The following is a 12,221-nucleotide window of genomic DNA, read 5'->3' as shown; positions in this document are numbered from 1 at the left end:
GCATCCAGCTCTTTCTTCTGGAGTCCAGGTCTCCGTTTCATCCCCTTGGACTTCCCAGAGTTTTGTTTTTCTGGCCCCATAGAGCCGGGTCTACCCTGACAGCCTCTGTCACCTTCTGAGTTTCCTTCTCTGGCCTCATGGTCACAGTGCTCCACCCTCCCTCCCTCCCAACACCCAGGTGTTCTCTTCTCACAGCTAACTGTCCCAGCACACCTCTCCTGGACAGTGAATGCTGGCATGGTAAGAAGATTCAATTACTTGGGACCCAGTCACCCTCATTTTTCTCCCTTCTGCCTCCTACACAGGCCTCAGCTCCAGAAATGAGACATCCCCAGAGAAAACGGGTTTTTATTGACTTCTGGCCCCAAGGGTGGTTCTCCTTTCCTCTGATAGGTTTGATCCCCTTGTTCTCTCTTCCTCCCTGTGCCAGAGGTGTCCCTCCTTGGAGAGGAAAGGCCCAGAGTTATGGCTCCCCCACACCACCCTGCCCAGCAGCAACTAGAAAGCCCACAACAATAGCCAAGTGAGACAGGAAAGTGAGCCAGTCATATTGTGGAGCAAGTGTTAGAACCCAAGAGAACAGCTGCTTTAGTCCCTGGCTCCCTACTACCATGGAACTTACCCCAGCTGATTTACTCCTCCCATAACGCTGGCCCTAGCAAGCTTTTGAAACTTGATATCCCAAGTGAGACTCCAGGCATCAACTCATCCCTCACAGTCCACCTCTGCTATAGAACCTGGGCATTCTAGGTAACAACTTCTAATATGGATTGTTTCAAGATGAGGAGAGGAAAATCACTGCCTGCCTCCTGTATGCTGATGTGGCTTCTCTTTAGAGTCCTGAGACTTGGTAAATGAATTATCCATCAATCACAGAGGACATGAAGGCCACAAAAAGTCAGGAGGAGACAAGGGTCTCTGTCCGAGACACTACTTGCATATTCTCATTCTTTTTCTGGAAGGAAAGATAATAAACTTTTTGTCCAGTTCTGTACTGACCCTAGCCCCCACTGACCATGACTGTGGCCCTCAGCTTCACCTTGCAGTGAATCCACCTTCTCCTCCCCCTCCAACCTTCAGCTGTAAGCAGGAACATGAATAGCAGCTTTGGTTTGATTTTCCCTTAGAATCCTGGAGGATATAGCTGTTTGATAAATGTTTTGTATCTAACTTGAAAATCTTAGTTTCTATATCATCCTTAATTCCTGTTTAGAGCTAGGCTCCAACACTAAGTAAAGCCAAGGGAAATGAAAATATCCCTTCCAGAAATGCTGCCTAAATATAAATCTTTGGTCAGCTCTCAGAATTCCTGAATAGAGACACATGTGGAGGGACCACAGAGATCCCAGGGTAGTGGGAATTATGGATGAAATTAGCCAGAAGAGAAGTAAAGTCTGGGCTCTCATGTTCCTAACCATTTCACCTGACTTCTCTCCTAGACTCCTCCAAAATTTCAAGTTTCTCTTCTTAATCATTAAAAGCAATGTCAAATAACTTATAAATGCTCTTGATTTCCACTGTAGGAAGGAATGCCTGAAAAACAATCTGAGGGGTTTGAAGTGGCGGTGGGGTGGGAGGTCGTGGTACCAGGTGGTGGGTATTATAGAGGGCACGGATTGCATGGAGCACTGGGTGTGGTGAAAAAATAATGATACTGTTATGCTGAAAATAAATAAATTTAAAAAAATTCAAAAGCAAAAAAAAAAAGGGGGAATAGGCAGGCAGGGTAGGTGTGGAGTTGACAGAAACAGGCGTGGATTTATTTTTGTGTGTGGTATAAGGAAACGGTCCAGCTTCATTCTTCTGTATATGACTGTCCAATTTTCCCAGCATCATTTGTTGAAGAGACTCTTTTCCATTGGACATTCTTTCCTGCATTGTCCAAGATTAGTTGACCATAGAGTGAGGGTCCATTTCTGGTTTCTCTATTCTGTTCCATTTATCTATGTGTCTGCTTCTGGACCATTTCTTTACACCATATATAAAAATAGACTCAAAATGGATGAAAGTTTTAAATGTGAGATGGGGGGGCACCAGGGTGGCTCAGTGGGTTAAAGCCTCTGCCTTCGGCTTGGGTCATGATCCCAGGGTCCTGGGATCGAGCCCTGCATTGGGCTCTCTGTTCAATAGGAGCCTGCTTCCTCCTCTCTCTCTGCCTGCCTCTCTGCTTACTTGTGATCTTTGTCTGTCATATAAATAAATAAAATCTTTTTAAAAAAGTGTGAGATGGGAATCTATCAAAATCCTAGAGGAGAACACAGGCAGCAACCTCTGTGACCTCAGCCACAGCAACTACTTGCTATACATGTCTCCAAAGGCAAAGGAAACAAAAGCAAAAATGAACTATTGGGACTTCATCAACATAAACAGTTTTTGCACAGCAAAGGACACACAAAACCAAAAGACAACCAACAAAATGGGACAAGATATTTGCAAATTATGTATCAGATAAAGGGCTAGTATCTAAGATCTATAAAGCACTTCGCAAACTCAACACCCAAAGGACAAATAATCTAGTCAAGGAACGGGCAGAAGACATGAACAGACATTTCTCCAAAGACATCCAGATGGCCAATAGATACATGAAAAAATGCTCAACATCCTTCAGTATCAAGGAAATACAAATCAAAACCACAATGAGATACCACCTCACACCAGACAGAATGGCTAAAATCAATAAGTCAGAAAATGACAGGTGTTGGCGAGCACACAAAGAAAGGGGAAACATACTACACTGTTGGTGGGAATGCAAGCTGGTGCAACCACTCAGGAAAACAGTATGGAGGTTCCTCAAAAAGCTGAGAATAGTGTACCCTATCCCAGCAATTGCACTATTGGGTATTTACCCCAAAGATACAAATGTAGTGATCCGAAGGGGCACCTGACCCCCACTGTTTATAGCGGCAATGTCCACAATAGCCAAATTATGGAAAGAGCCCAGATGAATGGATACCCCAGAAGAATGGATAAATATAGTGTATATATATATATACACACACACACACAATGGAATACTACTCAGCCATCAAAAAATGAAATCTTGCCATTTGCAATGACCTGGCTGGAACTAGAGTGTATTAAGCTGAGTGAAGTAACTCAATCAGAGAAAGTCAATCAATGAAATATGATCTCACTCATATGTGGAATTTAAGAAACAAAATAGAGGATCATAGTGGAAGAGAAGGAAAAATAAAACAAGATGGAGACTCTTAATCACAGGAAACAAACTGAGGGTTGCTGGAGGGGAGTGGTGGGAGATGGGATAACTGAGTGATGAACATTAAGGAAGGCACGTGATATAATGAGCACTGGGTATTATATAAAACTGATGAATCACTGGCTTCTATCTTGGAAAATAATAAACTAATAATATAGTATATGTTAATTAACTAAATTTAAACATAAAAAAATAAAATAAAAATAAAGAAACAGGCCTGGTTTGAATGAACAAAAGGACTTTGGGTGGTGTTTTTTCTTTTTCCTTTGATATTTGTTTGTTGTGCCCTCCTTCTGATCCCACCCAATGACTGTCTCTTGGAGACAGTTGTCTTGCACATTCTATTCTCTTCCTCCTCCCTCTCTGTGAACCCCTTCAGCTTGAACCATTATTACTGCAGATGACTTCCAGACTCATCTCTAGCCTGTCTTTGCTCTGAAATCCAGTCCTGTATTTCCAGGCTTATTTTTCCCATAACATCGTCACTTGGATATCACATCACAACACGCATGTATTTGTCCAGCAAACATTTTTGGAACATTTCCTCCATGTTAGATCTGAAGATAAATCAGTGAACAAAGCAGCAACACATCCTGCCTTTAAGGATCTCAGAGTCCACTGGGAAAGGCAGATGTCACACAAGGAATAACACATACAAAAGAGTTGGTAGTGTGCAAAAATGCTAGCAGGCACTGCCTCAGCTTCCCACCATCAGACCTCTATAGTTTCCCTCATCTCCACCCATTCTCTCCCTCTCTGCTCCCCCTTTACCTTTACTCTTTCCCTCTAACCTGGGCTCTGGTTCCCATCCCACACTTTCTGCCTTTCAGTAGGTTTCTCTCCCCAACCCACACACTGTGTACTTCTCCTTCTCCTTCCCATCAACATCCAAACAAGCTCTAGAAACAGTGTGCACAAGAATCACCTGGAAGAGATTCTATTTTTCTATTTATCTGCTTATTAACAATTATTTATTTTTTATTGAGGTACAATTGATATACAACATTATATTAGTTTCAGGTGTAAAACAAAATGATTAGATATTTGTATGTATTGAGACCTGATCACCACAGTAAGTCTAGTTACATCCATGTATAATTACATGTATAATAATCATCAAGTATAATTACAATTTTTGCATGTATGTGGTGAGGACTTTTAAGACCTACGCTCTTTGCAACTTTGCAATATATGACACAGTATTATTAACTATGGTCACCATGCTGTACATTACATCCCCAGGATTATAACTGGAAGTTGTACCTTGTGATTCCTTTTACTCATTTTGCCCAACCCACCCCCTGCCTCTGGTAACCACCAATCTGTTCTCTGTATCCAAAGCTGTTTTGTTATGGCTTCTACATATAAGCGAGATCATAACAGTATTTGCCTTTCTCTGTTTGACTTGCTGCACTTAGCATAATGCCTTTAAGGTTCACATGTTGTCACAAATGGCAGGATAGCCTTTTTTATTATGGCTGAAAAATATTTCATTGTATACATATAAGATTATTTCTACAATGCAGATTTTGTCCCTTGTCCCTTGGGGTTCCTGTGTCAGTAAGTTTGGGGTAGAGGCTGGGATCTGGATTTTAACAAACTCCCAGTCATTTTAGCAAGATCCCAGGGGCCATTTGAAAAGCTCTGCTCTTCCAGCATCCATCTTAACAAGCCTGTATCTTTCCTAGTTTTGCCCTCTATCATTGCCAAGTTTTTTTGAAATAATTCCCTATAATTGCTATCTCCATTTTCTCATCTTCTACTCACTGAGTATATATTTCCTTTGCAGCATTTATCAGAGTAACTCATATAAATAGTTTTAAAATTCCAACAGTCCTACAGGCTCATGACAAAAAAATAAGCATCTCTGATGCACCCCTCCTTTTCACATCTGATACTTGCTGTTCGGAGGCAACAACTCCCAACTTTTAGTTTTTTCTCCTGGTATTTCCACCTACAGAATTAAATATCACATTCATATTACATTGCTATTCATAGATTCTTAACAAAAGACCTCAAATACATCTTTTATTAGGCTAAATAATATTGCAAGATTCAAAATAGCTTCTTGTCCCAATTTTGCCTCTGAAAAGATTTAATAATTTTTATGTATCCAATATCATGTGGAATGACTATCCTTTTCAAAACAAAGCAAATTTTTAAAATTCTGATCTTATCAGTTAACTTAACTTTAGCAGCAATTATTAAATAACATGAAAAATTCTCTAACAGCAAATTACACAAGCCTAAGAGAGAATAATTCACACCTATAACACTAGTTTCTCAGAACATAATTTATCTAGCATTTGACTTGCAAATTTTAAAATCAACTGCATTAAGACATGATAGCACATTTGCTGTTAACTCCTGCTGTGTCTCCAGAAAGCGCTTATTGTAAGAAAAGAGGTTTCAAAGGTAACGGGTGCAGACTGGTGATTTGGGACATTGACAACTAAAAATCACAGTCTTTATTAGCATTGCCAGCCACAGCTGCAGTCAAGTATGGAATGTTCTTCAACATGCTCCAAGTCCATGAAATGGCATATCAGAATTTTTGCTTTTCTTTTTTGCAAAGTAGAATACTAGCAGAGTTTTCTGAATATGCCCCTTCCTCTTCATCCGCTCTGTGGTGGGTCCACCATCAGGCTTAGCCTGTGGTGTGGTCATTGATTTCCTCTTCCTCCTCCCTTTTTTTCCCCTCAAAAATTTTATTGTGGTAAAATATGCAGAACATAAAATTTACCATTTTAACCATTTTTAAGTGTACAATTCAGTGGCATTAATTACATGTGCATCATTGCACAACCATTGCTAGTGCCTTCTACCTGATTTCCCGCCTGGAATCACCACACTAAGGCCCTGGTTTGCATCATTGCTGTCCAGGTACTTGAAACATAGGGGCAGACCGCTGAGGATACTGCTTGGTCTTGCTGGTCAAACCCTTCCAGAAGCTGTTTTAGGGCAGCACAGCTGTAACCTCCATGGGCTTCTGGTGTGCTAGACCTCTCCCTGAGGTAGCTTCCTGTAGCCATGTAGTCATTTCTGAATAGGTGAACTAAGACTTGAACAACTGTTTTCTTATAATGAGTTGAATAAATCTTAATGTACTTATAAATGCTTTTTCTTTCTGAATAGAGTCTTGCCTGATCAGTTCTTGTGCCGGTAGTCTAGAGGCTTTCCCTAAGGCATTCTCTAAGCATTCAACTGCCTCATTTTCAAGTGGTCCTCATTTTCAAACATGTTGGCTGTTAATAGAATTGTGCAGTCTTTTCCAGATCTACATTTTCCATGAGCTTTCCAGCTAGTTTCAGTGCCTGCTGTGTCCCAGTGCCTCCAACTGCTGTGTTGGGAGTGCTGTTCTCTTGAGTGGGGGGAGGGTAGAGGAGAGAATATTCAAGCAGACTCCTCACTGAACAAGGAGACCAACATAGGACTTGCTTTCATGACCCATGAGATCATGGCTTCAGCTGAAGTCAAGAGTTGGACATTTAACCAACTGAGCAACCCAGGTGCCCCCATCAGTTGGTAGTTTCTGCATGTCCTTCAACATTATGCCCGTTGCTCAGAAGCCTTGTTTTTCCATACTCAGAAGTGGCACTGTCATAATCTGGCTTCCATTAAAACAAACAAACAGGGGCACCTGGGTGGCTCATGGGTTAAAGCCTCTGTCTTCAGCTCAGGTTATAATCCCAGGGTCCTGGGATCGAGCCCTGCATCGGGCTCTCTGCTCAGCAGGCAGTCTGCTTCCCTTCCTCTCTCTCTGCCTGCCCCTCTGCCTACTTGTGATCTCTGTCTGTCAAATAAATAAAATCTTAAAAAAAACAAACAGTTTTCAGGTGTGTCTATGATTTGATAAGATGTTCTTTTCTCTTTTGAGCCATGCTTCCACAGTCTGTCCTTCACATGAAGGGCAAGATAAAGGCCCTTTGGGCCCTGAAAGAGTGATTCATAGATTTTTGTTTGTTTGTTTCTGAGGTTATATTTACGTACTCATCGTCTTTCTTCCTTACTTGAATAGAAGCTTCATACCTGTATTTTACCACTCTGTACCATATCTGGAATACCACATACCTTATAGAAGCTTCTTTTTTTAGAAAAAGATTTTATTTATTTATTTGACAGACAGAGATTACAAGTAGGCAGAGAGGCAGGCAGAGAGAGAGAGAGAGGAGAAAGCAGGCTCCCTGCTGAGCAGAGAGCCTGATTCGGGGCTCAATCCCAGGACCCCGGGATCATGACCTGAGCCAAAGGCAGAGGCTTTAACCCACTGAGCCACCCAAGCACCCCCTTATAGAAGCTTCTTAAAGAATGTTTTTGTAAGAACGAATGAGAAGTACAGAACACAGAAAATGCCTGTCAGAGAGAACTTAGATCAGTCTCCTAGATTCTTCTCTACTTCCATTCTCACTACTACTACTTGATCTAGCCCTTTATACTAAAAACTAAATAAAGGAAAGAAAGACATCATCCCAAGGATCTTCCCCTATCATTTCCCTGTGTCTCTTTACTGAGATAACTTTTACTAACTGCCTAACACACCAGTTCTGACCTTGATTGCTTAAAGAAAGCCTGCAACATGTGGCCTCATCCAAAATTCACAACCTGATCGCCTTCATTCCATGATAAAAACACATAGGCTCTCCTCAGGCAGGGACAGTATGCTGCAAGGCCCAAAAAGTGAAGGGGGGATTTGCACTTGAGTGTCTCTGCTCAAGTGCCCTTTTATTTTGGTGTGATCTCCTCCTTATTTCCATCTAGCTAAGGGAATGCTGCTGGGGAGATCTGTCCACATGAACTCTGTGTTTTCAGACAACAATATTTCTCTGTCATCTGAGCTCCAACAATCCTTAGTGTTAGAGAGGATATGCAGTTTCTATTTGTGTTGCTTCCTTAGCATGTGTTAAATAGAAAAATTCACCTAGGCAAATAGAGTGACAAAAAACCCCTACAAACCACCCCCAAAACTGAGGACCCTGATTAGTAAAATTCTTGAGGAAAGAAGAAAACACAGAAGTGATTGCCCAAATAATTCATTCATTCAACAGCACAGTTGAGTCAGCAGTCATACCCATGGCATCCACTATCGCCCTCGCCCCGCAAGGACGACAAGAACCCTGGTTCGGATGCATCTTCTCTCTCTTTATTTCCGCAAGTCTACACACTTATATACGCTTACATGACCAATCAGCGAGCAGGGTACAGGAGGGAGCGAATCAGGCTGTGCACCTAAACGAACAACTTAGCTAGCAACCAATGCTGTTTACTTCCTCTTTGGCGGTCTGCTTAGTCTCACGAGGCAATCCTAACCTGGCAACTAGCCAGGCGCCATCTTTTAATGGCAGAGGCCGCCCTGGCCAGGGGCCTGCCTCTGACAATCCACATAAAAAGGAAAAAAAAAAAGGAAGAGGAGAGAACTACCAGAGCTGCATCCTATAAGGCACATGTGTCCACATGCAGGGTTAACTACAATCTGGGTACCATAGTTCTGCTGTCTCAACAGAAACAAGAATGACAGATATGTGCAAGACTCCTAATAAAATATAAAAAGTGCACAAGTGGAGGTGCCTGGTTGGCTTACTCAGTACAGCAGTCAGTGAAGTGTGCAACTTTTAAAAAATATTTTATTTATTTATATGGGAGAGAGCACAAGCAGGGGGAGGGGCAGAAGGAGAGAAAGAAGCAGACTCCCTGCTGAATGAGGAGCCCATACAGGGTTCAATCTCAGGACCCTGGGATCATTACCTGAAGTCAGATGCTTAACCAACTAAGCCACCCAGGTGCCCCAAGTATGTGACTCTTGATTTCAGGGTTGTGAGTTCGAGCCCCACACTGGCATAGAGATTACTTAAAAAAAAAAAAATCTTTAAAAGAAGTGCAAAAGTGAGTGTTATTCCTGGGTAAAAATTAATGTACTTTAGGGAGGACTATAGCTCCTGGGCCCACCACAGACTTTGAGCCCTCCATGTCCTTGCTCACAGCTTCTGGGAGCACTACTGAGCCACCACAGCCTCAGGGGCTACCACAGACTGTGTCTCCACAATGGACTCCTCCATAGGCCCGAGAGCAACTCAGACCATCTCGGTCTCTTTACAGCTTCTGAGACCACTACAATCATCACCACAGCCTCTGAGACCACCACACCCTCCACTGCAGCATCTGTACCTACCATGACCTCTAACACAGCCTCTTGTACCACTACAGTTTCTACTAAAGCCATTGTGACAATTGCTAAGTCTGTGCCCTCCTCAGTCACCCCCAATAACTGCCGAGACCACCCCAACACCTGTGTCCACCCCAGCCTCTGAGAGCACCACTTCCTTCATGATGACATTTATACCCACCATAGTCTTCATTTTGACCTCTGAAATCAGAGGTCACAGGTCATAGATCCTAGGGTCACCATAGATTTCACTGCAGCTTCAAATACCACTGCAGAATCTGTGTCCACTGTCAAGCAGAGAGAGTCAATTATCATATGGTTTCACTTATTTGTGGAGCATAGCAAATAACATGGAGGACATGGGGAGATGGAGAGGAGAAGGGAGTTGAGGGAAATTGGAAGGGGAGGTGAGCCATGAGAGACTATGGACTCTGAAAAACAACCTGAGGGTTTTGAAGGGGTGCGGGGTGGGAGGTTGGGGGAACCAGGTGGTGGGTATTAGGGAGGGCACGTATTGCATGGAGCACTGGATGTGGTGCAAAAACAATGAATACTGTTATGCTGAAAAGAAATTTAAAAATATATTTATAACCAAAAAAAAGAATCTGTGTCCACTAAAGGCTCTGAGATCACCATGCCATCCACATTAATATCTGTGCCTACAGTGGCCTCCTTCTCTGCTCCATAAGATTGGACACCTACAGTGGCCTCCTTCTCTGCTCCATAAGATTGGACACCACCATAGCTTCTACTACAGCCCCTGAGATCATCACACCTGCCACTACAATCTCTGTGTCGATCACTTTCTCCAATACTGTCTCTGAGACCCCAGTTTCTGAATCCACTGTGCTCTTCATCGTAGTCTCCGAGACCACCATTCCATATCTTCCATAATAATGCCTGGGTCCATGACCATACCCCAAATAAGCTCTAAGATCACAAGAGCCTCTAATAATACCATCATGGCCTTGACCACCAATGCTGAGAACACTTTGCTTCTACTGAAGTTTCAGAGAGCACTCTGGCTGCTACCACAGCCCCAGAGTTTCTGCTAAACCTCAGGTTTTCTACTAAAGCCTCTGTCACAGCTGTAGAGTCTGCGCCTTCCACAACTGCTGAAAGACCTGCTAAAGCCACCATAGCATCTGTGCCCACCACATTCTTCACCATAGCCTCTGAAGCCACCACAGCCTCTGAGACCACCAAAGATTCTAACTCCACCATGATCCCTCTCACCCTCTAATTCCACCAGATTCTCCACCACAGCATCTCCACCTATGGCAGTCTCTACTACAGCCACTGAGTCCACTGTGGCCTTCAGCATGGTCTCTGAGACCACCACATCTTCCACAATAATATCTCTGCTCCTCACATCTCATCCTTCCTTCTATCACAGGCTCTAAGAACACAACAGCCTCTGAGACCACCATGGTCTCCACCATCACTGCTGAGATAACTGTTGTCTCCACTGGGGCTTTTGAGATCATTCTAGGTTCTTCCATAACATCTGTACCCACCATACTCATCACTGCAGCCACCCAGCACAGCTTCTGAGATAATTATATCCTCCATCACAAGGTCTATTTTAACCATAGCCTTCAGCATAGCCTCTGAAATAACTGTAAGTTCTTCAACCATCCTAGTCTCTGAAACAGCTTCTGAGGCCCTCAGATCCAGCATCTGTGCCAATGATAGCCTTTACCTCAGACTTTGAGGCCTCTGGGGCCTCTACCAAGGTCTCTGAGACCACCATGGCCTCCACAATTACATGAGGACTCACCAAAGTCTCTAAGAAAACAATTTTTAGACTACCATGGCATCTACCACCACTGCTGAGACCACTAAGACCTCGACTGGTCTCTCTGACAGCACTGTAGCTTTGACCATAGTCTCTGAGGCAATGACAGAATCTACTAAAATCTTTGTGACACTTGGAGAATCTGTGACCACAATAATTCCAACTTCTGCAGAGACCCTGACTGTCTCAACCACATCTTCTAAGGGCACCATAGTTTCCTTTTCGGCATCTGGACCCACCATATTTACTTCCACAGGTTCTAGGGACACCAAAGCTTCCACCTCACCTTCTGGACCCACCACAGCCTCAGAGGTCATCACATATTTCACTTTTGCCTCATCACCCACCTCTGGGGTCCCCACAGTCTCCACCAGGGTCTCTGGACCTTTCAATGTTTCTTCTGCCACCTTGGTGCCCATTAAGGCATTGACTTTTCTACTCAGTCCATCACCAACAGAGCTGTATCAGGTACTGACCGCCATGTCTTCTTTAAGCACACGTGTTCACCTCCAATGTTAACTGTCACCTTTCTGTTTGTTTCTGTCATTTCTACTCTAGATTCTAGTCAAGCCATCACTCTTGTTAGATATACTTCTGTTCTCTCTTACCGAATCCTATTTATTTTTCTACTCTGGTCTCACTTTCTTTTATTCAGTGTCTGTCATTTCCAACCCAATCAGAAACACTTCTTTACAAGTATCCCCCTGCCACACATGGTTTAATTATATTCCATCACTTCCACCTAGAGGGAACAAACCTAAACTCTGTGACAAACACCCTAATTTGTCAGATTCTGTCATTTTCATTTCTGTGCCAAGCACAATCAACTCTGTTCCATCCACGACCTGTGACACTGCCATCCCATATTTAATATATTGAGCCCTGGTCCAGGGACTGCATGGGCCAAATCTGGCCTGTTATCTGTTTTCCCAAATGAGGTATTATTGGAACACAGCCACACGTACTCCTTTAGGTCTGTAGCTGCTTTCCAGCTAATTTGCATACTTGTGACAGAGATTTTGTGACCCAAATAGCTTAAAAATTTA

At 43.1% G+C, this 12,221-nt stretch overlaps 1 pseudogene; it reads right to left on the bottom strand.

Annotated features, from left to right (window-relative positions):
• Positions 1–6,028: 6,028 nt before the first annotated feature.
• Positions 6,029–11,594, bottom strand: LOC131834709 (gamma-soluble NSF attachment protein-like; annotated as a pseudogene).
• Positions 11,595–12,221: the final 627 nt, after the last annotated feature.

Source organism: Mustela lutreola, chromosome 6, assembly GCF_030435805.1.
Source record: "Mustela lutreola isolate mMusLut2 chromosome 6, mMusLut2.pri, whole genome shotgun sequence".
NCBI classification, from domain to species: domain Eukaryota; kingdom Metazoa; phylum Chordata; class Mammalia; order Carnivora; family Mustelidae; genus Mustela; species Mustela lutreola.
Note: the sequence above shows the minus strand (reverse complement) of the source record. Positions and strands in the feature narration are given on the sequence as shown.